At 44.1% G+C, this 26,499-nt stretch overlaps 1 long non-coding RNA gene across 1 annotated transcript; it reads left to right on the top strand.

Annotated features, from left to right (window-relative positions):
* The first annotated feature begins 102 nt into the window (after positions 1 to 102).
* On the top strand, positions 103 to 26,030 carry LOC309528896. The gene is made up of 3 exons (XR_014217968.1): positions 103 to 204; positions 12,412 to 12,542; positions 25,913 to 26,030. It is a non-coding gene; the product is annotated as an uncharacterized lncRNA (long non-coding RNA).
* The last annotated feature ends 469 nt before the right edge of the window (positions 26,031 to 26,499 follow it).

Genomic DNA, 26,499 nt, shown 5'->3' with positions numbered 1-26,499 from the left:
AGCTCTGTGTGGGTGGACTCGGAGAATCATTTTTCCTCTGTTGCAGCACATCTGTCACTGGGCTCTGATAGGGTTCCAACAACCCTAGTAAGGCCTGGTACATATGTAGCCTGTGGACTGCCCACTCTTTCCTCAGTCCCCCCCTCCTTTTAAAACAAGAAGCCACTGTTCTCATTCTAAACATTTCCACAAACACACGGCCAAGTAAGAAATCTCCTTTATCATTTCTAAAAACACGTGCATCATTTCTTTAGTCGCATTTTCCGCGTTTGCCCCCTTAGTTCTTTCTCTTCCCCATTTGTGCAAGAAATGCTGATGCAAGGGTCCCCCACCCACCCCACTGTCCCACCACCCCATATTCTGGCTCTTTTGATCAGATTGCTGAATCTCTCCCCCCCCCAAAAAAAAGACCATTTGAATGACTTGTTAGGATATTGCAACAGCCTTGCTGAAGTTATAAATGTTTGCCATATGGCAATTCAAGGACTTTGCCGCTTCCCAGTTCACCCCTGTTGTCACTTCACTGGAGTCCGTCCAGGGATGAAATCAGTGCTATTTTTTAAATGCCTGAACACCAGCAACATTAATCTTTCAAGAAGCTAGCCCATACTTTAAGGAGATGAATAGTTATCTCCCGGCAGTGATGCCGTTGCAGTCTCTTTCTGACCTCTGGGCTCTGCTTTTCTCCTAGTAAGGGAGCCCCAAGGGTAGGGGCAGAGAGCTGCAAGTCCTGGCTTCAGGATGTCCTCTGGCAGCAATCACACAAGTGACATTATTAACATGCCCAGCAGAGGACTGAACTTGGCACGTCAATTTCTTATTTGAATTAATTCCCAGGCAGGCTCCATTTATGACCTTTATTGCAACCACATTATGGCAATGCAATGGTTGTTCGGGACATTCTCTATATTCTGGGTTGCTAAGGACGTACGCAGAGGCAAATGGAAGAGAACGGGCTTCTGCTCTAAAACAAAACTTAAAGCAGGAAATGCTTCTAGACAGATAAATCAAGATTTTTTTTTTTTATCAACTCCAATAAGGGAACAGGGTGTTTCCATGGCTAAGGGAAAAGCCTTCACTAAGCCAAAAAGAAAAAAGATGTAGGTGGGGGGGGGGAGGAGAGGGGAAAAGGGAGTTGCGTATTCACTCCTTGAGCATCTGTGTCACTGAGCCGTCTAGTAATGTTGGCACCACAAAGGAAATGAAATGACAAACAAAGAGTAGACTGAAAGATTATGAAAGACCACTGGCATGTCTTGCAACTCCCACATGAATGGAAATGTGTTTCTTAGAGAATTAGACACCCCTCTCCTTGTGTATGTTTCCTTAATTCCTATTCACACACAATTCGGACTGAGAAGATACAGTCAGCGAGAGGCAAGCATTCTCCAATAGCCCACCGATTTCCAGAAACACATGCAGGAACTCATATAAAAGCCGTCAAACCGGCCATGATTGCTAGGACTGACAGTGCTGATGGCAGACATCTTTTTGTCCTACAGTTTCCTTAATATTTCCATGGTGCCTTTCCTAATGGGAGAAAGAGACAGCTGTTGCCAACCTCAAACCTTTAAAGTCTGGAGTCAAATATTTCAGGTCATGAAATGCATTAAAAACGTCGTAGGTTTTTTGTTTTTAAAAGATCTCTCTCTCCCCCTTCCCCTTTGTGTGTATTATTCTATCTATACAGAAATGCAATATGATTGCTACATTTCTGTTGGAAAGGGGCAGGAAAAAGAGTTTGCTTCAGTCAATAATATGTATTATATCGTATGTATATATTATATGATGGCACGATTGTAAATTTACATGAGACAATTCATAAATCAATAAACTATTACGATTACTACTGCTATAAAATGATGTAACTAGATCAGTGTTCATAAAGGCTACCACTTTTTAATAGTTTGGAAGGTAGGTAGCTTCTCAGTGGTTGAAATTTAGAATTAGTATATGAATGGCAAAACTGCCACGTGGCTATTATTTACCCAGAGGGCTTCTTTTTCAATAGTTTGATGACCGATCTTCAACTTAAGTGTATTTGCTGCCCTAACTCCTCCTTACTCCTTTGCCGCCTTGGTTTATTAACAGTTTTGACTTGGAATTGTTATATTTGTATACCACCCAGTGATAACATGGTTTTGGTTTTAGATTTTATGATTTATGTGGAAATTGTTTTCCATTTGGTTGTGTTCCTTTCGATGTGCTTCATTTATTCATTGTTTATGACTTTTGTTATGTTGGTAATTACATAAATCCTGTCATGCTGTAAGCCACTTTGAGCATTGTTTTAACTATGGAAAGGTGGCATACAAATAAAAAATGATGATGATAAATGCAGCCAACAATCAATGCGCTGCAGGAAAATATGCCAATCATAATAAAACCAGCAAGAAAGCAGGAGTTTGAACACATTAAGAAGAGAGAGACCTTTAAAGACCTGGGGAAACAAAGTCTTACCCTGATGCTCAATGGAAAACAGGAGGTGGGAGCTCAGCTTCCCTTGGACTCCATAAGTGGGGCACCACCACTGAAAAGGCCCTGACCTCAGAGGAGACCCCTGAAGTGGAGTCACCTGAGTAGCCTGCCCATGATAGGTCAAATATCAGGCAGGCCACAGCCCATTTCCCTGGCCCAAACAAGACCCATTTGGCAGTTGCGCTAGCCTGGGAAAACGTCCAATAGCTGCTTCCTGGCTGGACCATGGGGCGCCTGAGGCATTGTACCACAAAAGTGCCCAACCATTGAAGATAATAATAATAATAATAATAATAATAATAATAATAATAATAATAATTTATTATTAATACCCCGCCCATCTGGCTGGGTTTCCCCAGCCACTCTGGGCGGCTTCCAACAAAATATTAAAATACAGTAGTCCATCAAACATTAAAAGCTTCCCTAAACAGGGCTGCCTTCAGATGTCAGTTAAGCACACTTAGGGTAGGATAAAAAAAGGAAATGTACGACGTGAGTAATATATATTTTTAAAATGCACCCTTAAAGATGCTGATTTAACAGCTATGTATAATCAACATTATAGGGGTTTGTTTTTGTTTTTTTAAAAAATGCCAGTCACATGTATAAGAAATTCAATGCAAATAATAGTAATGGTAATAATAAGATGAAGACAAAGTTAGCCTTTCCCTTTATAAACGGGAAAAGCTATTTTTTAATCGTCTATTATTCTTTGTAATCAATAATTTATTTTGCAATAATATTAGTTTAATAATGCACATCTGTATTCATGCAGCAAAATGCTTTGCTGGAAGTAGACTTAATAATATATGTAGAAATTAGACAAGAGCAGCAGATGAAATCCACAGCAGACTTTGCCTGGGAATACACCACGGACAGAATCTGCTTGAACTGCTCATACGCATTGATGGGTTCTAAATTAAATGTAGCCACTCAGGAAAAAGGAGCTAGGCATTGGTGTAGACAGCTTGATGAAAGCACCTGCTGAAGGCCCAGCAGCAGTCAAAAAAGCAAACAACGTGTTGGGCTGGATTAAGAGACAGCTCAGCTGGTAAGAAAAATACCATAATATATCTTCAAAAATAGCCTTAACTGGTGTCTCTCTCCCCACACCCCTTCCCCAAGGAAGGAGAAAAACCAAACAGAAAAGATGAGGGGGAAGGAGGGGGAGAGCTTATTAAAACAAAACATCATTCCCTTTTAAAAAAAGAGAAAAGAAAATACAAACTCTACTTTAAAAAGTTTGAGATGTGTCATTGCACTGGACAATGCAAAAGTACTCTTGGCAAGCACAAATGAATTCAAGCAGCATGGAATCTGAATGTGCCAGGGGCTGCCAACTTGGGTTATGAACATGTGGGCAGGGAACTAAGTGTGATGAGGATGATGGTGAAAATTCTTCAGTGGAGTTTGATGGGCATGGATACAGGATTCTTGCCTATGAAGCTCATCAGGTATACAGTGGTACCTCTAGATGGGAACTGGATCCGTTCCAGAGCCCTGTTCGCATCTAGAATCAAACGTAACCCGTGTCTGCGCGTCTGCGCATGCGCAGGTCATGTTTCGGCGCATCTTTACATGCGCGTGACATCATTTTGAGCGTCTGCACATGCGCAAGCGGCGAAACCCGGAAGTAACACGCTCCATTACTTCCGGGTTGCCACGGAGCGCAACTCGAATGCGCTCATCCCAAAGCACATTGAACCCGAGGTATGACTGTACTGGTTTGCGCTGCTCCACATGACTGATGGAAGGGTAAATATAATAAGAACAATGAAGCACTTTGGCTACCTTTTGAAAGCCAACAGCAGCAGCAGCAGCAGCAGCAGCAGCAGCAGCAGCAGCAGCTGGGAGGTGCCAGCACCTTTTTGGTTCAACCACAGGGTTTCTCCAATATTTATGTTTGTATGTATGTATCTGGGATGCAGGTGGCGCTGTGGTCTAAACCACAGAGCCTAGGGCTTGCCGATCAGAAGGTCGATGGTTCGAATCCCCGCGACGGGGTGAGCTCCCGTTGCTCAGTCCCTGCTCCTGCCAACTTAGCAGTTCAAAAGCACGTCAAAGTGCAAGTAGATAAATAGGTACTGCTCTGGTGGGAAGGTAAACGGTGTTTCCGTGCGCTGCTCTGGTTCGCCAGAAGTGGCTTAGTCATGCTGGCCACACGACCTGGAAGCTGTCTGCGGACAAACGGCGGTTCCCTCGCCTAATAAAGCAAGATGAGCGCGGAACCCCAGAGTCGTCTGCGACTGGACTTAACGGTCAGGGCTACCTTTACCTGTATGTATGTATGTATGGACTGGATTTTAATCATCCTCTTCAGCCGAAAAGGATGCCAGAACAGCTTACAATGATAACTAATAAGCCAGAAAATCACCTCAGGCTTACAATCTAAGGAAAAGTGATGGATAGGGAGGAGGAATAGGAGGAATTTTGGCACTACTTCTCAGATGCATCAGTATTTACCAAGGAAGTTGATCGAGGGGAACACACGTAAAACATACAGTAAGCAAATTGAAGCAAAACAAAATACAACCTCCCCACCTTCAATAACAGGAGAAAAGAAACCCAGTGGGTTTTACTGAATATATTATTTAAAGTAGCACAGCAGTGTGGAATTCTAGATCCTGTGAGATACTTGGGAGAAACTGTGGCCTTCCAGATGTTGCTGGATTAAAACTCCCACCATTCCTGACCATTGACCATGCTGCTTGGGGCTGATGGGAGCTGAAATCCTTCACCTTGGGGGGGGGGCACAGATTCTCCACCCCTGCTTTAAGCATGTGAAAGCTGTTTCTCCATGAGGAGATCCGGAGGTCCTGAAAGCTGCCTCAGAATAACGCACCAACATGGGTGGGGCCAGTTTTTCTTTGGGAATTGGCTTCCTCCCTCTGGGTGGGGTGTTGATTTCCAGGAAAAGGCCCATGTAATAATCAGCCTTGCCCAGATGTTTGCATCTTGCAGATGCAGCAACAGCATCATGGGAATCTTTTGCAGGCAACAGTTTTCACGTGGCTGGGCTGTAAAGAGCACTTTCCTTACTCACGGGCAAGAGGTTGAAATTGGTTCTATCTGACCCCCTTTCTGGTTCACCAACTTTAACCTGCTGAAGGACCAAAGAAATTCATGGCTAGATCTCATAATTTCAATGGGAGGGTCTGCTGGGCTTCCATGGGCCCATCAAGAGGTCCCATGTCCAGGCTCCTTGTCCCTTTCTCTTCCTGCATACAAATCGTGTCTTCCCTAAAAGAGGGTACGTGTTGTGGTGAGACCTGGAGACTGACCTCCTGGTTGTGGGTGGGTCTATTGGATAGCCACACCCACAACACCCGATTGGTAGATCCCTTGATGCTGGGTTTAATCTGGCCAATGAGGTGCAGTCTAAACGGATCGAGGGACCTATATAAACCCATGCACGTGTCCCAGAGCTTCCTCTTTCGCTCGTGCATTGGAACACCCACCCACCTCTCCCTAATTTTAGGGCATTTTGCGATTGACCTTGCTATGCCGTCGTGTGTCATCTGCTGTTGGGACAGAGGCACGGCAGGAATTTCCCCCACTTGACTGATTGGCTGTTGCCATTGGGTTTCGCCTGCCGCGTAGCAAATCGTCACAACTTGTAAGGTTGTACCCACCCACAACACAGGGTTTGGTTGTCAGGTCGCACCGCAACACATGCCCTCTTTGAGGGAGGACACAATCTGCAGCAAGCACTGTAACTCCCCAGTGATTTAATGTCACCCCCCAAAGGGTCCCTCTTCCATTGTCTCCCGAGAGAGGTGGATGCCAGCAACCAGCAACAACATTACAATCCCACAATGGTGGGGTAACGGTGGCTGGCAGAAATATTGTACTCTAGGTGATCAGTCGGTGACGGAGGGAAATTTTGTAAGCCTAGCAACCCCTCTGGAGGTGAAACAGGACTGTCTTTGTTCTATCCAGGGAGAAGCATTTCTGCAACACCCACATGGTTAGCACCCAAGAGAAACCGCATCATATGCTACTGCTGAAGCTGAGATGGAAGATATTAAATAAAAGCAAACAAACACACAAATAACAACACAACTGTTATTGCCATCACATCACATTTCAATGTGCAAGTGGGACTACAGAGATGATGATAGCTGTAGGATATTTATATCTCCCAGAAATCTCTCACAAATTGAAAGAAGATGTGTGTGTGTTTTGCTGAGGCTCCAAGAGGTGCTGTAAAACCTCTTTGCCTCTGATGGGGAAGGTGTTACCGTAACGGGCAAGGAAGCAGAGTCCTGCAATTATTTGGGTTTTAATTCAAATTGGAAAGTATCCGCAGGAGGACTGCAGTATCTGAAGGTTCTGAGAGAGGCACTACAAGATAGGGGGGGGGAGAGAGCATGTTTATGCTATCGCACATTGTGCATCAATTAAATATAATCTGAGCAAAGCACAACTGGTGGCTACAGACATAAAAATAGCCTTAATATTTCAACGCCTCTGTTGCTTTGTGCATCCAGGTTCTTAGAAAGGTGGCTGCAAATGATTATTTCCCTTAGCAAGTTCACATGGAGTTGTTTGCTCAGTTTAATAATAGTCTATCTTGTTCAGGGTGAACAAACTGGTCCCGGGAGGGGTAGTGGGGTGGGGGAGGCAGTAATAAATCAATAGCCCAGATGTAATCTTAGGTGTCTAGAATGCAGAGAGGGATTTTGGAGCATAATGGCAGTGGTTGTCTATTGTCATTCAGACATGAGCTGCATCAGAAAAGGGCTTGTGGGAACTAGATAAGGGTTGGTCAAAAGTGGGCTATAAATCAAATAGAGGCAGGATTCTGCTGATTTTCCGCGCACGCTTGCTGGGAAGGGAGGGGGGGCAGTGATAGATCTGCAATTTACTGCTTATCGCATCTGCTGGAAGTTTCATAATACAAAAGCCTGACCTTCAATGAATAAACACCCTCATTGACTACCTGTTTCTGGCTGCAATATATATATATATATATATATATATATATGACATTACTCTATGCTCATTGCAGAGAGCTGCTGAAAAATAGAAGACAAGCAGCGCTATGAAAATGATGTGACATCTTTTTGGGCTTAACAAGCTCTCGCCTGTCGCTAGCAGCTGTCACTTCAGCTACGTGTAGTCACTTTGCCATCAAAATGCGCAGAATTTATTGAAAGGAACTAGATACTTATTCAACAGGACTAAAAGGTCTACGGGGAGAAAACAGCCGCTCAGCCACTAAAAGTGTGCAGAGCAGGAGGTCAGGCTCTTTTAAAACACTCTCGTGTGAATAGCCCTCTTCCCTTTTAAGTGGGGAAGAGGCCTTTGTTCTGTCTTCCTTTGGTTGTGAGAAAATTCAAAACAGCCTCACCACTGGAGGAGAAGGCACTGGAGTCTTGGCTGATATAGCGTAGAGACCAAGAGCCTGAGTGATGGACCAGAAAGACCCTTGCCTCTGTTACAATACATTTTGTTTTATTTACTTAATTTGAATACACGTATACCCAAGGAGCTTGAGAAAATAAGCACCTCCCTCAAAACAACGCTGTGAGGCAGGTTAGTCTGTGAAATGGTAACTGGCTGAAGGTCAACCTGTGGTTTTTCATGGCTAAGGGAAGATTTGAATTGGGGTATCTCCAGATCCTCCATTCTGAAGGAAACCAGCCCTGAGTGCTCACTGGAAGGACAGATCCTGAAGCTGAGGCTCCAATACTTTGGCCACCTCATGAGAAGAGAAGACTCCCTGGAAAAGACCCTGATGCTGGGAAAGATGGAGGGCACAAGGAGAAGGGGACGACAGAGGTTGAGATGGTTGGACAGTGTTCTCGAAGCTACCAGCATGAGTATGACCAAACTGCGGGAGGCAGTGGAAGACAGAAGTGCCTGGCATGCTCTGGTCCATGGGGTCATGAAGAGTTGGACATGACTAAACGACTAAACAACAACAACATCTCCAGATCCTGCCCAATGTTTACTGCTAAAGTTTCTAAGCTGCTTTAGGCTGGTCACTATCTCTCACCCTCAGCGTCTCCATTCCAAAACAAAAAGAAACCAAAACTCATTAAAATAATTCGGCATTACAGTGTGAGTTTCTATTAATTTTCCTATGCAGTTTTGACTAATGTTTACATCTTCTGCAAGCAACTTCCTCCAGTATAATACATTTTTGTGTACTATTACAATTCCTAGAGTGCATGGACAGCGAATCCTTCTTCCCGGGGCACTCTGACAATTGCAGCTCTGTAAGAAGAAGAAGAAGAGTTCGGATTTGATATCCCACTTTATCACTACCCAAAGGAGTCTCAAAGCGGCTAACAATCTCCTTTCCCTTCCTCCTCTACAACAAACACTCTGTGAGGTGAGTGGGGCTGAGAGACTTCAGAGAAGTGTGACTGGCCCAAGGTCACCCAGCAGCTGCATGTGGAGGAGCAGGGAAGCGAACCTGGTTCACCAGATTACGAGTCCACCGCTCTTAACCACTACACCACAACAACCCTAATCAGCCCTAACAAACTACAGTTCTCAGGATTCTTTCAGGGGAAGCCATGACTTCCCCCAAGTGGTGTGATACTGCTCTAAATGTAAGGTGCAGATCTGACCCTTTCAGAAGAAGTGCTCTTATGCCACCATGTTTCAGCATCTTGTGTTGTGTTGGTTTTGGGTCACTGCTTGTTGATTCAACAGCATAACATCTTGAGCTGTTCAACGCTTCTTCTTTTTTAGCAGTTTTCACTACTGTGTTGTCCTACAGCCGTTCTCCCAAAACAAGAGCTCAGCTGGCTTTACCATTTGGCATGCTGCATGGATTTTAAAAACAAACTATAAAACAGATGGCGGAAATACTGATTAATGTGTTTAGGAAATGCAGGTTGTATATACATGTATATTAAAGAAGGAGAGACTTAGCAACACTGTTCAGCTGAACCAGCCGAACCACAAAATATGGATTGGCATACAATCGTAAATATGAATGGGATGTGCTGTATCTTATTTATTTATTTAGCAAAACCTATGTACTGCTTCACGAAGAAAACTTCTAAGTGTTTCCCCCCCCCTTCCAAAGTTTCAGGGAAGAAAAGAAGATTGATGTGTGCTATCTGGGTAATGTTCTGCAGGATGAAATTTTATCAAAACTTTAAGAAACGGTGAGAAGTACAAAAGTTTTTAGCAGCAGTTAGCCAAAATCTGGATGCAGTTGCTATTTTGGGAACCTAGTGCAGGATTTAGTGGTTGTGCTGCCTGTTATATTTTGTATCTAAGTCTGTTTGTTTTCAATAGACTCTGCTTGTATATTAGCATATAAACATATATTACAAAGACACTATAAATCATCCAACGGAAATGAAATCCTTCATTCCCATCCTAGACTTCTCACTGTTTAGAGAAGAGGGGAATATTTCTGTATTATAGACTGCGGTCTCCTGCTATGCAGCCTTTGTGCTAATTTTTGCTTAACACAGGTAAAATTAATGAATGCCCCCTCTCACCCTGCCAGTTCCACTATGTCTCTCACTGCTACATACATGTATTTTCTTCCTTTCCCTCAGTAACCATTGGATGTCCTACCCACAATCCAGCCAGGATACCTCTCCTTCCCTCACTTGCCCTGCAGGGCCAGAGTTCTGTCCTGACTTCTTCAGTTTCTTACAAATGTCCCCATCAATTCCACTTGTTGTTCAGAATATTTGGTCCTTGAGAACAAGGAAATAGACGTCCGTCTCAGGGTTCCAGAATATGCCTCAGAGAAACTGGCAGAGGAAGAGGAGTGTGGGGGGAGCGCACCGCCCCCGGCAGCGCGATCCCGGTGGGGTGCCATCGCAGCTGCTCCCTCGCCCGTGCTGGGCGCCATGCCCCCACAGACAGCGTGCCATGCCCCAGGACGCATGCCACGCCCCTGCGGGCAGCGCTCCACGCCTCCAGCCACGCCTCCGCCTGCTCCCCGCCCCCCGCATGAAGCTCCACCACTGCTTGGACATCTCCAATAATCTTCATTGAATGTGCTACAGCAGACATTTAAAAGCTTCTTCTTACGTTATCTTTTCAGCATGAGATCTTCTCTTTCGTAACATTCGAACCTGGGGTCCCGATCACAATTGGGACACACAAAAAATGAAGCACTCCTTCACACAGGCTGTTGCTAGACTGGGATCTGGTTTCCCTAGATGTGATGAAGGACACAGGCCTAGATGGCTTTAGGAGTAGATTGGACAATGTTTTGGAAGATAAGTATATCAATGGCTACTAGTAATGAATGTTGGATATATTATGTCCAGTGTCAGAGGAGATATATCTCCAAGTCTTCAAAGCCCTTGACACCTTTGGTAAAGGCTGTTCTCCAATTGGAGCACTCGCAGGGCAGTGTTCCCCAGTTGTTGGTATTTATACTACTTTTTTTTTAGAAGCTAAGAGGAAGGCACGCTTGGCAAACCCTCACTGTGTTCAGCTCCTGCCCAGAAACCTATCTCTCCACTGTGGTAGGATGTGTGGATCCAGAATTGGCCTCCACAGTCACTTACGGACTCACTGTTAAAACCGTGTTTATGGAAGACAATCTTACTCGGCTACAAGTGATCGCCAAAGAAGAAGAAAATCTCTAAGTACCAGTTGTTGGGGATCTTGAGCAAGAAAAGGCTATTGGGTTCATTTCCTGCTTCCGGGCTTTGCATGCAAATCTGTTTAGACACTGTGGGAACAAAACGCTCACTTACATCCTTTGGCCTGATCCCACAGAGCTCTTCTTATGCACAGCACCATTCCTTTGTGCATGGCAAAGGTAACACCAGAAGCCCCACAGCAAGGGGGAAAGCCCACACAGCGAAACCCCCTCCATCTTTTCAAGAAGGGGGCAATTTTGGCATGGAGAGGAACTGCGAAAATGAGCTCCTCCAACATGGCCAGGTTCTTCTGGCATCCCCTTCGTGGTGTGGGAAGAAGCCACGCTGTACCGCTGTAGGGTTCCCACACCGCAAAGGCAACATGAGACCGGGCCCCAAGAGGCAGTTCTGTGCAAAAGGGTTTTCCTTTAGTGGTAATCTGTGTTTTTCCTCCATGTAAAACATTTTGCAGCTTGTCTCGTTACAGCATTTGCAAAAACACCAGCTGAAAGCAGCATGAATTATTTAGGTTTTGCAGCAAATCACCCTGATCTTGGTGTTCAACTTCTTAATGCACTCTAAGTGAGCCCTAGGAGGCAAATCTTAGCAGACAAGGGGCATAACGTAAAGCAAGCTTTATTAGCCACAGAAAGCCACACTATAGTGTTTATTAAGTATACCATAGATAGTAAATCGCTTTGATGGCGTGCATGAGAATCACCATCGCAATCAGCACTGTCCAGGTCCAAGCGCCTTTCTTTTATGAAAATAAATTTATGGCTTTGTTGGTCTGATTAATATAACGGACCTCCCCCACCCCCTTTTAGCAGATAACTGATTTTCAACAAATCGCTACGTGTCACAAAGAGTCTCAGTCTCTCATGGTTTAATTGTTTTCAGAAAAAGGAAAGTACATTAGTGTTATCATTTGCCTGATGCCGGTGCCAGCTCCGGAGAGAGTTCTGCCTCCAGTGATCTGGGGGAGTATACGCCAAGAGCTTGCTGCTTGTCCATTCAGTTGAATAAAGAGTCATTAAGCTTCAACCCTCCCCAAACATTTTGTTCATTTGAGAAACTGCTGCTTAGACTGATCAGAAAGAGTAACCCCCCCACCTCACCCCCATCTTACATCATTAAATGACATTTGCAGGGAGGCTACATTTATGATCCTAATCAACTTTTATCTTTGGCCAATGAGATTACTCTCTGACCAGACAGACAATAACACTAACCTCCCCCCTCCCTCCAAGTCCTCAATGGGCAGACACTGGCTAATAAATATTTAATGGATCAGATAGAGCAAGTTGGGTATTTGCAAAATATAGCCAGTCTCTCTCTCTCTCTCTCTCTCTGCTAGAGAAATACAAATGGCAAGTCCTAACGTTTTCTGAATGAAGAGGAGGTACACATCATCCCCTGTGTGTGCTATGCTCTGATCTCGTTGAGCACAGTGGGAGCAATGGAGCCAAGAACAGATGCGATGACATGGTGGGTACTACCTGTTTTATTTTTAAAATTTAAAATATATGCACACAGAAGTGAAAAATTTCAAGAATAGAAAGCAGGTGGTAGAGGGTTGGGATAAAGTAACTGAGGAGAGGAACAAAAATACATTCCAAAGGCATTCCATTAAGCTTCACCCACGGGGCTAAACGGCAAGTGGCAAAATATTTATTTGTTAATTTGTACACCACCCTCATCCATAGATCTTGGGGTGGTTCACAACATAGAATCATAGAATCATAGAGTTGGAAGAGACCCCAAGGGCCATCGAGTCCAACCCCCTCCCAAGCAGGAAACACCATCAGAGCACTCCTGACATCTGGTTGTCAAGCCTCTGCTTAAAGACCTCCAAAGTAGGAGACTCCACCACACTCCTTGGCTGCAAATTCCACTGTCAAACAGCTCTTACTGTCAGGAAGTTCTTCCTAATGTTTAGGTGGAATCTTCTTTCTTGTAGTTTGGATCCATTGCTCTGTGTCCGCTTCTCTGGAGCAGCAGAAAACAACCTTTCTCCCTCCTCTATGTGACATCCTTTTATATATTTGAACATGGCTATCATATCACCCCTTAGTTGCGTTGATTCTATGAAACAATACCAGTCACAGTTCTGCAGAGGCCTGTGATACTCATGAAAACATTGTCCAGTGTCCACACAACAGTAGAAGTTCCAGTAAGGGGAAAGAATGTATTTCCTGATTGCAAAAAAATACTTATTATGGTTTGAGTTGCAAGCCTTTCTTCCAAAACGAGACACAATCTCGAATGAAGTCATCTGGCAGTGCCAGCATCACTGGAGGGCAATGCGTTCTGCTGCTACATAAAAAATACAAGCTAAAAACACGAAAAACAAGGCAAACCCCCCACAAACCAATAGCACCCTCTCCTACACCCCTTATCCATGACTGAAAAAATGGCAGTGCGCCAAAGCTAATGCGCCAAACACACACACATAAAGATCAGATCTGAATGATCCATTTGTGATCTAAGGTTCCCACCTGGAAGTACTCTAAACCAGTAATGATTTCATTTCTTTCCTGACTTACAGTATTCTTTGCTTCCCCTCCACAACACAGTCTTATCTGGCAATTAGGTGCAACTGTCACTTCATCAAAAGTGTGATTTTTCTACAACCCTGCTCCTCCCAATCATCTTAATTCTGATAGTTTAATACAAAATCTGATAGCTAATATCGACTGACAGCGAAAATATAATCCATGTAACCACATCACTTGCGATAATATATTATTCCTTTATTTTTGATATTGATTGGGGGAATATTGTCTGTGCTGTATGTTTATGTAACTAAGGCTGGCCTGTGTAGCCCCAATAAAAATATATGGTGAAAATAACTTATTCATATAAACTTATTTAAGATGTCAGTCTATAACTTGAACTCTTCCCTTGCACGTATTTATTTACCAACGTATACTCTGCTTCCCAACCATAGCTTCTGAAAACATTATGAAAAGAAACACTACACGATATCCATAAAAGTGCATCAGCTATAACTCAAATGTCACAGCAATGAAACACATACTTTAAACCACCAGCAAAACCCATAAAATCTACTCAAAAACCCAACCAGTAGCTTCTCCCTAGAAAAGAACTTTCAAAAGAGGAAGATCTTAGCTATCTGCGTAAAGGCTGAGTGCACACTACCGTTAATCTGGTAATTTACCTGCAGCGCTTAAGACAACAAGAGAGCCACTTTAGACAATAGATGGACATGCAAAGAAGGGCATCCCTGGTGGATTAAACATGTGCCTGGAGACAGCATGTTTTATGCTTCAACTATAGAAGTCATTTCATTCACACTCATCTCTATAGTCTAGCAGTCTTAATAGGCTCCACAGGACACTAGTGCTACTGACGGGGGGGGGGGGTACAGGGGGTCCACAGGTACCAGGTCCTGAACTAGCAGGGCCTCCTGACTCTTCACTTTCATGCTTTAAAGCTATGTCAATTGGATATCTACAAAGAAAGTTAGAAAGGAAAATGTGGAGGCAGTTATCTAAGACTTTATCAGGCAGCAACATTGCAATGGACAATCAATCACAGCCGCTAAGCAGACAGAAGGAGGAATGCTGGCCATCCTCATCTGGGACCCATGCAAGCTTACTGCTTACATACCACAGAGGTTAAGTGTGAATGTCTTAGGTTTCAATTCTCATGCTTTTGAGTACCCCAACTCTTCTCTTAAACCAGTGTTCTTCAGCTTTAGGGCAGGTTATCTGTTGTACATAGGGATCTGCTTCCCATACAGTATTAGGTTATGTTCAGTTTGACTGTATAGGCGCAATCAAGACATGGTTACAATACAAATCTAACCCATTCTATTTCCCTTGTGTGCTCATCAGAACAAAGCCCTATTGCATATATAGAGTACACCTAAATCCATTTATGTCACATACCAGTACTACCTTGCTTAAATCCTAAAGCTTTCATGACCAGACATTATAGGCTGATGCATTTTTGAGACATGAAACCTAGTCCAAAGCTCCATGGAAGCACCAGTGTTCACAATGATTTATGTGTAGGAGCTCTCATAGCAGCCAATGAGAAAGCCTTTGCACACCTGGAAGCTCTGTGTACACATCAGAGTGTCAGGTGCCACAGGGCTGAAGGATGGAGCCTGGGTTGCTTACGCTTGCCTCGCAAGAGCTGCTGGCTATTGTGGATGGAGAGAGACTACAGACTGGGCTTCACCAATTTGTTACCCTTCAGATGTTTTGGATTTCAATTCTCTTCACCCCCAGCCAGGGCTCAGATTGTTTGGGGCTGAAGGAAGTTGCAGTTCAAAACATCTGGAAGGCACCAGCTTGGCAAAGGCTGGTGTAGGCAATACCAGGCTAGATGGTCTGACTTAGTATAAGGCAGTTATCCTATGTGGTCCAAAATACTTGGATGACTTCAGGTTGGCAATAGCTGGTAGAGACAATTCCAACCCAGAGCCTCATAATAACATCACAATCTTCCCTGGCCTGGGAATTTGGGTGATATGGGAGGGCAAATCAGGTGCTATTTGTTGTTGTTTAGTCGTGTCTGACTCTTCGTGACCCCATGGACCAGAGCACGCCAGGCACTCCTGTCTTCCACTGCCTCCCACAGTTTGGTCAAACTCATGCTGGTAGCTTCGAGAACACTGTCCAACGATCTCGTCCTCTGTTGTCTCCTTCTCCTTGTGCCCTCCATCTTTCCCAACATCAGGGTCTTTTCCAGGGAGTCTTCTCTTCTCATGAGGTGGCCAAAGTATTGGAGCCTCAGCTTCAGGATCTGTCCTTCCAGTGAGCACTCAGGGCTGATTTCCTTAAGAATGGAGAGGTTTGATCTTCTTGCAGTCCATGGGACTCTCTATAAAAACTCCCATGCTGCTGATTTTCACAGCTCAGCCGAGGCCACCTTGTCATTTGTCTTGGCATCAGACCAACCTCTTTGGCCTGCTTGCCTTCATCCTATGCATTGCAGAGGAGAGTGACTGCATAGCTAAAGACTTTTAAAGGAAGAAGCTATTTCAATACCTCAGAAAGAGAAAAGATCTAATGAACAATTTTGGAAGAGAATTCAGAAGAACACCCTGAATCCAGCATAATTTTCCACCAAGCCAGGGCTGCCTTTACCTGGGGGTGCAAGGAGTGCAGTGCATCCGGTCACTGAATTCTGGGGGGCACCAAATGTATTCTGAGGGGTGCCAAATGTATACCTACTGTATACCAGTCTCTCTCGATCAGCGGCAGTGAAAAGCAATGGAGCAAAAGTCCCCGCCCCCCTCTTCCGTCGCTCTGTTACTCCGTAGCGTCAAATATTCCCGGCGAGTCAGGAAACAAAAGCAGTTATTTCCACTGTGTTGTTGTTACAGGTGAGCGATTTTCCTCTCCCCCAAAAAAGTCAACAACTTTGAGTTGCCCCCCCAAAAAAAATCTGAGGGCTGCTAAACTAAATTTGAGGGCACTGGACGGATCTTTGCACCCCAGGGGTGCATATGCTAAAGATGGCCCTACACCAAGCTACTAACAATTCTCAATACCACTTCTCCTAGTTTTCTTCACCAAACGCAGCACCTCAAAGTAAAAGAGAGGGTAGCTCTGTTAACACTTTCTGAAAGAAACAAAAATAATAATTTGTGCATGTCTTGCCCTTTAAAAAAAAAACAGTTTTGGCAATGCATGAAACCCTTATTTGGGAAAGATACATTTTTCAGATACCGGGATCTTTGCAAGCCAAATATGCTTGCAATATCATTTGATATTCCTTCGCCTTCAAGTAGGAGCATGGGGAGTTTTAAATGCCGGGGTGGGATATTGATTTTTCTGGCCCTGTGAAATTGAATAAGTTAATTCATAAGATTATCTCCGGGAGAGATAAAAAAAAAGTCAAAAGTATTTCTTTTAAATGCTGCCCTAAGAAAAAGAGCATGGAAGTCAAACTACTCCTCTCTATGAAGGCACATTTAAACAAAAAATGGGAAATTATTTTTAAATAACCTTTTAAAATGGTATTTCTTGCCACATAATTTTGTGGAAGCACCATTTTTTAAAATAAAATATGTTTCTAATAGCATATTATATTTTACTCACCACGCTAGGGGAAGGCAACACAAGGGTTCTGAGGGCCATTTTCTTTTTCCTTTTCTTCCAGGAAAGGGAATAATTTATTAACCCCACTGGTGCTGATCTTTTAGAAATCTGCTGACTGGTGTCTACTGCAATATAATGCCAGACAAATTATAGAACTGAATTATAAAATGATGAGTCACAGTTTTGTGCCGCTAAAGCAAGAAGGAAAGGAAAGAGCAGAATCTGCTTCATCCTCATGGAATCAAATGGTTGGAATGCAACGGAGTTTAGTCATGCAAACTACTTATTCAAGCTTAAGAAAGAATGCCCACCATAAAGCTCCCCCTGAAAAACCCTCCTAAGAATGACAACCAAAAGCTTCGTGATGGAAGAGTAGCTCCATCTCAATGCCATCCAAAGCTATGCTTGGCACACAGCTTTCAGCAGATAGTTGGTAAGACAACCAGATGGAAGAGACCTGTTGATTATTACAGCAGCCTGGCTGTGAACTGAGACAACACACAGCAAAGATGATTGCTATCTCTTTTAAACAAGCAACCACTCTTTCAAAAAGCATCCGCCAAAATGTTTTACTATGAGATCATGCTGTTCCTTCAAACGGCCTGTAAGTACTGCAATCTAGGGCTGGGTGTGGTTCATCTGGAGAGAGTTGGGTTTTAAATGGAAAGGGTCCAAACAACGGGATTTCTACCACAGGTCACAGGAGTGTATGGGTTCCCAGGGTGAGAAATGTCTGCCTAGGAAGAACAGCAGTTACCGTGACAGATTGCCATGACTTGGTGGCGGTTGAGAGACTGAGCTATGAATCAAAAAGTGCCAGTTTTGAATATTGCTTCTGCGATGAACTCACGAGGTGACATTAGGCAAACTCTTTTCATTCTCAGCATGCAATGTAAGCATTTTGAGGAAGAGAGGATAATGTATGTGAAACTATTCAAAAGTACTGTTTCGACCCTTCATGTCATTTACAGAGCAGTTTTTTCTCTGATAGCTACCTGTAAAAGGGAAAGGGACCCCTGACCGTTAGGTCCAGTCACAGACGACTGTGGGGTTGCGGCGCTCATCTTGCTTTACTGGCCGAGGGAGCTGGAGTACAGCTTCCGGGTCATGTGGCCAGCATGACTAAGCCGCTTCTGGCGAACCAGAGCAGCGCACGGAAACGCCGTTTACCTTCCCACCGGAGTGGTGCCTATTTGTCTACTTGCACTTTGACATGCTTTTGAACTGCTAGGTTGGCAGGAGCTGGGACTGAGCAATGGGAGCTCACCCCGTCGCGGGGATTCGAACCGCCAACCTTCTGATTGGCAAGCCCCAGGCTTTGTGGTTTAACCCACAGCGCCACCCGCATCCACAACTACCTGTAGGAGGTCTCAAATCCAGTTTTCCATGCTCGTGTGGCCCAGACTTTCAATCGCTAGAGCATTATTGGTTTTGCTGCCAGCTTGGCTTGCTGGAAACATCCTTCCTGACCTTACAATGGTCTTTTTCTGTCAGTTATGAAGTCAAGTATTATGCTGGTTCCTCCTACTAATGGGGATTTGTCTAGGACCAAGTTAATTTTAGCCTGCCCTTCTGTTCAGGAAGGTTCTGTTCAGGCCGTTCCATAGGAGGTGAACAAGGTCTCTTTGTGGCTGTATGCATCTCTAGCAAGTCTCCCCCCCCCCCCGGGTGCAATGCCTATGTGTTTAAGACAAGCTGGAGTTCAGTTGGCCCAGAGGAATATTTTCTGTGGGATTAACCTCAGTGCAATGCCTAGTTTAATACTATGGAGGACCTTTCCACATTGTGTTAGGTGGCTTTTGAATACTTTGTTGTGGTTCGAGGACCCGACCCCCGCGAAGTGAAATGAAGACACAAGGACACGTGATATAAGGTTGATGGGCTAGAAAAGGCCACAACTTTATTGATTACAGCAATGAAAAGGTATTGGGTTAGGCATTGGATCGAAACAAGTGGGTTTATTCACCAGTAGGTGGAGCCTGTTGATGCTAATCCAACTATAGGCTCTCCCCTGATGTCACCGGGGGTCGTGGCATGGCCTCCCGCCAAGCAGGCATTGGATGGAAAACACGCCCCCCAGATTCCTTTAACAGAATACCCCTAAAAATTGAAGGCATAGGCGATGGCCACACCTAGCACTTCGACACACCACAACACATTATTCCAATGCCTAACCTACCCACCAATACCACAAAAGTTGTGACGATTGCAATGAGGTAGGCGAAAAAACCATAAAGCCTAATGCCAAATAGAAAAACTCCTACCAGCCCCCCCGGGCAACCAGGGCGACCAACCTAAGGTCCATAGCAAGGCCAATGACCTAAGCCCTAACTAAAAGGGAGTGGAGGGTGGGTGACTTGCGACGGGACGACGATGAGGAATGAGGCCAGGGAGTGGCTGGTGCTGCAGCAAAACGCTGCTGAACACGCCCCCTCCGCGGCACCTGGTTGGGTGGCCACCGGGGGGGCGTGAGCGCCAGCCAGGTGAGCTGGAGGCAGGGGGCCATGCCCCCTGCTGGGCGGTGCTCGGGCTCCCGCCCACAACCACTCCCCTCTCTTTCAGGGAGGAGAGTCTTTCCACTTATGCCTAACTGGATATAGACCAGGGCTTGGTGTGTTACTTGCTATTGTGTATGCACACTTACTGAGTTTTCTCATAAAGATGAAGGCATGTGTTGCTTACAGGTGACCTGGTGTGCCTTTTTTAAAGTCATCCAAGTTGGTTGTCATCACTACTTCTTGTGGAAGCAAATTCTGTAATTTAACTACACACTGTGCGAAGAAGAATTTTCTTTCGTATGTCCCGATTCTTCCAATGTTCCAATGTTCAGTCCCCAAGTGGTATTGTTGGAGAGGGAGAAGAAATTGCCCCATCCACTTTCACCACAGTGTGCACCATTTATACACTTCCATGATTTCTCCTCTACTCTCTTTTTCTTTAAAATTGAAAAGCCCCAATTTTGCAGCCTTTCCTCATAGGGAAGTTGCTCCACCCCTTTGCATAAATATGTACAGTGGTACCTCGAGTTACAGACACCTCGGGTTACAGACTCCACTAACCCGGAAGTAGTACCTCAGGTTAAGAACTTTACGTCAGGATGAGAACAGAAATCGTGCGGCGGCAGCGGGAGGCCCCATTAGCTAAAGTGGTACCTCAGGTTAATAACGGTTTCAGGTTAAGAACGGACCTCCGGAACGAATTAAGTTTGTAACCCGAGGTACCACTGTATATAACATACATGCAGGTATAGTGCAAAATACATTTAAAAAAAAAATTCTGAGAAAAAATTATAAAAGAAAAATACTCCTCTGTAAAGCAATGACCAAGTAAGTCACATAACAGCTTTTAGATATGAGCAAGAAGAGGTGAACTTTGTTTACACCATGTCTCCAGATGTTTCATGTAAGGACAGTGCGCAACACAGCTGGGATGATGAGCTCTAAATCCTGGGAAGACGTACGATTTTAAACCCAAACTTCAACTGGGGGGGAAAGAACAGCCCATAATGGTGAGAGATAACAGGTGGAAGTCTTGCTTTGCCATTGTGCCTGGAGGGCAAAATCTGGCAGGCAGAAGTCCCTTCAGAACAAAAGCCACGGCATCTGCTGTTCACTGTACTTCTTCAGTCCATCCCTATTTATTCAGCATCACTGACAATACTCTCACTGCAGTATTTTAAGCTGGTTTTACTTTTTTTAAAAAAACCAAACCCTTACGACATGACCATCAGTTCTGGAAAAACAGTGATTTAAAAGATAGTTTGGGCCTAAAGCTGGGTTCAAAGTCCTGTTCCTGATTCATAACAATAACTAACTAATAGGACATTGATGCAGTCCTTACAGGCTGGAAGGTGGGTCAATATTATTATAGTGGCACCTTGGTTCTCAAACTTAATCTGTTCCCCAAGACCGTTCCAAAACCAAAGTGTTCCAAAACCAAGGCACACTTTTCCATAGAAAATAATGCAAAACGGATTAATCCGTTCCAGACTTTTAAAAACAACCCCTAAAACAGCAATTTAACATGAATTTTACTATCTAACAAGACCATTGATCCATAAAATGAAAGCAATAAACAATGTACTGTAAAATAAATAAGACAGTATTGTAGATGATGAAAATTAAAATTATTATTTTTTCTTACCTGCACTGATGATAGTCACTGTTTGGATGGGAGTCTTTTACCCATTTCCGCAGTCACACAATCAATAAATCAGTAGCTGAACTCGGTTCACAAAAACAAATTAACCGAAAAAGCCTCAAAAACAAAAACGCCAAATAAATATCAAAAACAAAAGTGCCAAATACAGTGGCACTGATTGGTGCAGGTGCCCCGGAAACAATAGCCGGCAACCGCATCAGATGTTCGGCTTCTGAAAAATGTTCGAAAACCAGAACACTTCCTTCCGGGTTTTGAGTGTTTGGGAACCAAAGTGTTTGAGAACCAAGGTACCGCTGTATCTGCAAATTGCAGAGAGGGGGCAGATGCAGAGTGGCTTCTTTAGTACTACCTAGTGAGTTGTAGGCAGAGAAAATATTTAAACTGGGGACTATTCCTGATTTAGGGACACGGGTGGTGCTGTGGTCTAAACCACAGAGCCTAGGGCTTGCCAATCAGAAGTTCGGCGGTTCGAATCCCTGCAGGTGAGCTTCCGTTGTCCGGTCCCTGCTCCTGCTCCTGCCCACCTAGCAGTTTGAAAGCACATCAAGGTGCAAGTAGATAAATAGGTACCACTCTGGTGGGAAGGTAAACAGCGTTTCCTGTGCTGCTCTAGTTCACCAGAAGCGGCTTAGTCATGCTGGCCACATGACCCAGAAAAACTGTCTACAGACAAACACTGGCTACCTCAGCCAGTAAAGCAAGATGAGCGCTGTAACCCCAGAGTTGTTCGCGACTGGACTTAACTGTCAGGGGTCCTTTACCTTTTTATTCCTGATTTGGAGCCAAGTCCTTGGTCACTTCATCAGCTGTATGAATTTTGTATCAAGGCAGGAAATCCTCGAAAGACATTTCCCTCTTTCCCCCTCTCATGGTTCTTCACAGTAGGTAAATATTATAGAAACAATTCTAAACTAAGCCTGCTGGGTTTGCTGAGATTAATGGCAGGGAATCAGCAGCTCAGCAGATGCAATGGTTACACTCCTGCTCTCTGGACAACCCCTCCAGGAATTGCTTCCAGGAATTGTGTGTGTATGAGAGTGGGCCTGCATTCAGACATGGGGTTTATTGCCTTAGCTTTCCTTGCATTCGTTACACTGGCTTCTGTGCCGATTTCGAACAGCTCTTTTACACTGCAGTATTTGCTGAATTATGGGATGGTGGCTTTTTGGTTGACACCCACCACGTCGTGCTAATTTCTAAATGGCAAGAGAGGACTGTGTGCCAGGAAACAGCCCCAGATTTAATCATGTGAAATTGCAACGCAAAAATCCCACAATTTTCCTTAGGGTTGCCAACATACCCCCCCCCCCAGGAAACAATTAACATGGAAATGAGTGCTAAACCACTGCTAGATTCCACTAGGTTGCCACTGTGGCTTTTACATTGTGTGAAAGATTAAGAAAATGTCAGGAAGATGGAGTGATGTGCTGCCTGAATACAGCCTGAGCGAAAGTGAGGAAGATCTATGCAACACTGCCACCTGCTTCTGGCTCCAAACAAATACCCCTAAGGTAAAGTAAAGGTAAAGGGACCCCTGACCATTAGGTCCAGTCGTGACCGACTCTGGGGTTGTGGCGCTCATCTCGCTTTATTGGCCAAGGGAGCCGGCGTACAGCTTCCTGGTCATGTGGCCAGCATGACTAAGCCGCTTCTGGCGAAAGAGAGCATTGCACAGAAACACCGTTTACCTTCCCACCGGAGTGGTACCTATTTATCTACCTGCACTTTGATGTGCTTTTGAACTGCTAGGTTGGCAGAAGCAGGGACCGAACAACGGGAGCTCACCCCGTCGTGGGGATTCGAACTGCCGACCTTCTGATCGGCAAGTCCTAGGCTCTGTGGTTTAACCCACAGCGCCACCCACGTCCCCTAAGGTATTGAATTACCCCTAAGGTAATTCAACCCTAAAACAAAGTTTTTGCCCTAGATCAGGCATGTCCAACACATAGATCGTGACTTCTGGCCCCTCAGTGATCTCCTAACAAAAAACAAAAAAGCAAAAAACCCCAAACCTACCCCAACTTTGGCTTCCTAAAAAAAGCTCCACAACTTTGGGTAGATCACTGCCAGTCTTTTTTTTAATACTGTGAACAGATCACAGTCTATTGAGAGTTAGACGTCCCTGCCCTAGATATTGGGGTGGGGGGTTGGGGAAGAGGAGAGGAAACATGGAGCTGGTGCTGAATAGTCTACTTCCAACCCATACTGTAGTGGACCACCTTCAGTCACAGAGAATTCAGACTTCTCTGTATACTTTGATTATTAATGCTCTTGCTCCATTGTAGTGCAGGAGCAAGCATGATAGAGATGGCAGCAATGTTGCTTTTCCAAGAGAACCATTCCATGCCCCATTCTCTACATGCAGAGAAAGCAGGATTGCAGTTTTAGTCTTTTTTTCTAATTACCTTTGTTTCATTATCAATGACCCACTTTCACCATACTGGATACAGGCACGAGGAGAGGGAGGGAATATGTGGACCGTGTCCATGGCACTGTCTGAATCACAATCTTACCCCCTTGTTTGTGATGTAGAGCTTCGCTCAACCCCTTCTTCTCTGGCGGGAGGTGGGCACCATTTTGTGGTTTGCCTCAGGGGCCAAAATGCCTTGGGCCAGCCCTGCTATGAATCATATTCATAATCTTCTTAAACATCTGCCTTCCGTACTTCTGAATTTGTTAAGCAGATGTGAGGCTCTTCGGATTCAGAGTGGAAAGTAAAGGCCAAGTTAATGCCTTTCCCTTTCTACCCAAGCAGTTGTAGTCAACTAAAGGTAAAGGTAAAGGGACCCCTGACCATTAGGTCCAGTCGTGGCTGACTCTGGGGTTGCGGCGCTCATCTCGCTTTATTGGCCGAGGGAGCCGGCGTACAGCTTCTGGGTCATGTGGCCAGCATGACTAAGCCGCTTCTGGCGACCCAGAGCAGCGCACGGAAACGCCGTTTACCTTCCTGCCAGAGCGGTACCTATTTATCTACTTGTACTTTGACGTGCTTTTGAACTGCTAGATTGGCAGGAGGTAGTCAACTAAGTTTTACTCCAATTACACCCACTGAAATTAATGGACCTAACTTCTTCATGGTTGTTAATTTCAAAGGGGCTGCTCTGAGGAATGCTTGGTGTGGGGTTTCAACCTATGGAGTCAAAATATTTCTTTTTTTAAATATCATTTTTATTAAATCTTAATAATATTCCAAAACATTTATTGTCATATACTTTTTTAATGCAAAGTTTCTTCTTGACTTCCCATCTCTCCTTTCCCGATGTTTTTCTTCTTCTTTTTATTAGCTGTTTTACAACACATTAGTTGTTTTTCGTATCTAAACTTCACTATCATTAGTTCTTTCAATAACCCACGGCTTATATTTCAAATCCTGCCCACGACTCCATGTTTGGGCGATACTTTGACAGATAATCCGTCCATGGTCTCCATTCCTCCTTGAACACTTTGTCATTATGTCCTCTTAATTTAGCAATTAATTTCGCCATTTCAGCATAGTCCATCAGTTTCATAAGCCATTCCTCCTTCCTTGGTAATCCTTCCTTTTTCCATCTCTGTTCATATAAAGTTCTAGCTGCTCTTGTCCTATTTCTTATTTCTTGCCTACAGAAATAAGTTAGCCACCTTTTTCAGGACTTATGTCCCCATTATTCCTAGCAAAAAGGTTTCAGGGTTTTTTGTTTTGTTTTGTTTTTGTTTAGGAATTATCAGTTTAAACATCCTTTTCAATTCCTTAGAAATCATTTCCCAAAGCCCTTTCACCTTTTCACATGTGATAAAAGGACCCTTCCTCCTTTTGGCATTTCCAGTAGGTGAGTCAAAAGATTTCATGCCCAAGAACTGCTTTGTTAAAAAGGTCTTGTTACTTCCTACATTAACCGGATGATTTCCTCAGTGTCAGTTAGCTAATATGTTTCTTGCTTGGGTTCAGCTACAATTTAAGCGAGGGTCTAGTCTGAAAATATCTCTGGAAGCATATACTTCTGGGGAGGGCCTACATTCTTAATATGGCTCCACCCGGCCTTCAACGCACCCTTTGGAATGCAATCCTGATGCAGAGAGATCTTTTCAATAAGAAAAGGGAAAGATGGGGTGGCCATTTTGTTGTGGGGTTATCCAGAAGGAGCTTGCATTATACATACAGCTGCTTATACGAGCTATAAAGGATAATTTTCTTGTATTAATGCCATAAATTTTGTAGAGCCAGCAAGGCTTCCCACTGCATAATAGCTTAATTTTTCATTCTAATAATAACTGGCTGCCAGCAGAAATGAATGGGTGAAAAAACAAACATTTCTGTTCTGTGACATGATCTATGACAGATGTACAGTTTTGGGAGGCCCTCCGGCAGGGTATTCCAATCCTCCCCCCTCTTTACCCAATGGCAAGAAAGAGAATTAGCACCAAGACAAGAGAGTGAACTGTAAAGGAACTCCAAGAAAAATGACTCCCTCCATCTTCCACTTAAAACTGTAATTGGCAATCAGCCCAATTTAAAGCTGCGCTGAAACACCCCGGATGTTTCAAAAGTGCTTTAAGACTATGAGTATTGTGTCTACATTATTTAAACCAAACAATGAAAACATCTCCCTAATACTCACAAATGCCCATATTTTTATATAGGTAAGGGCAGGGAGAAGTCAATGTCTCCTGTAAGAACCAATTTTCCCCGGACTTTCTGAAAGCAGCCAAGATAGCTAGCATCCAGGAGTGTGTATGGAATACTTTTGGAGCAGGCCAGAGGCGAGAAGGAAATTCTTCGCATTAAATGTTTACAATTCAAGCCTTTACGGTGGGTAATAATTTTTGCTTGTATTGGACTATTGGATTGCAGAATTACCAAATAGCTTCAACTAAAGTGGCCATTACAGAAGTCAATAATTATGGTTCTCTCTGAAAGGCTACTCTATTACAATGTGAAATAAAATGGGGGAGGGGGGGACCCAGCAAACTCCTTACAGTTCCAAAATATGTCAGACACTCAGAAATCAGAAGAATGACAATTTGGGATGGGATACAAATTCACACATTTGGTGGATGTGAACGCATTTTTGAAGCTCATCAGAGACAGCCAAAGCCTTGTTAAACGAAGGTAAGCAGCTTTCAGAAAAATACGAAAATAAAATAATCCATAGCTCTACAGCTGTGGTGGTTGAGGAAGTCTGTTTTTGTGGATTCTGATCTGAAATGGCCTGATCCTGCCCTCTAAT

Source organism: Podarcis vaucheri (genome assembly GCF_965113315.1).
Source record: "Podarcis vaucheri genome assembly, chromosome: 3".
Taxonomy (NCBI): Eukaryota; Metazoa; Chordata; class Lepidosauria; order Squamata; family Lacertidae; genus Podarcis; species Podarcis vaucheri.
The sequence above is the reverse complement of the archived record's forward strand: the minus strand, read 5'-3'. Positions and strand labels throughout refer to the sequence as shown.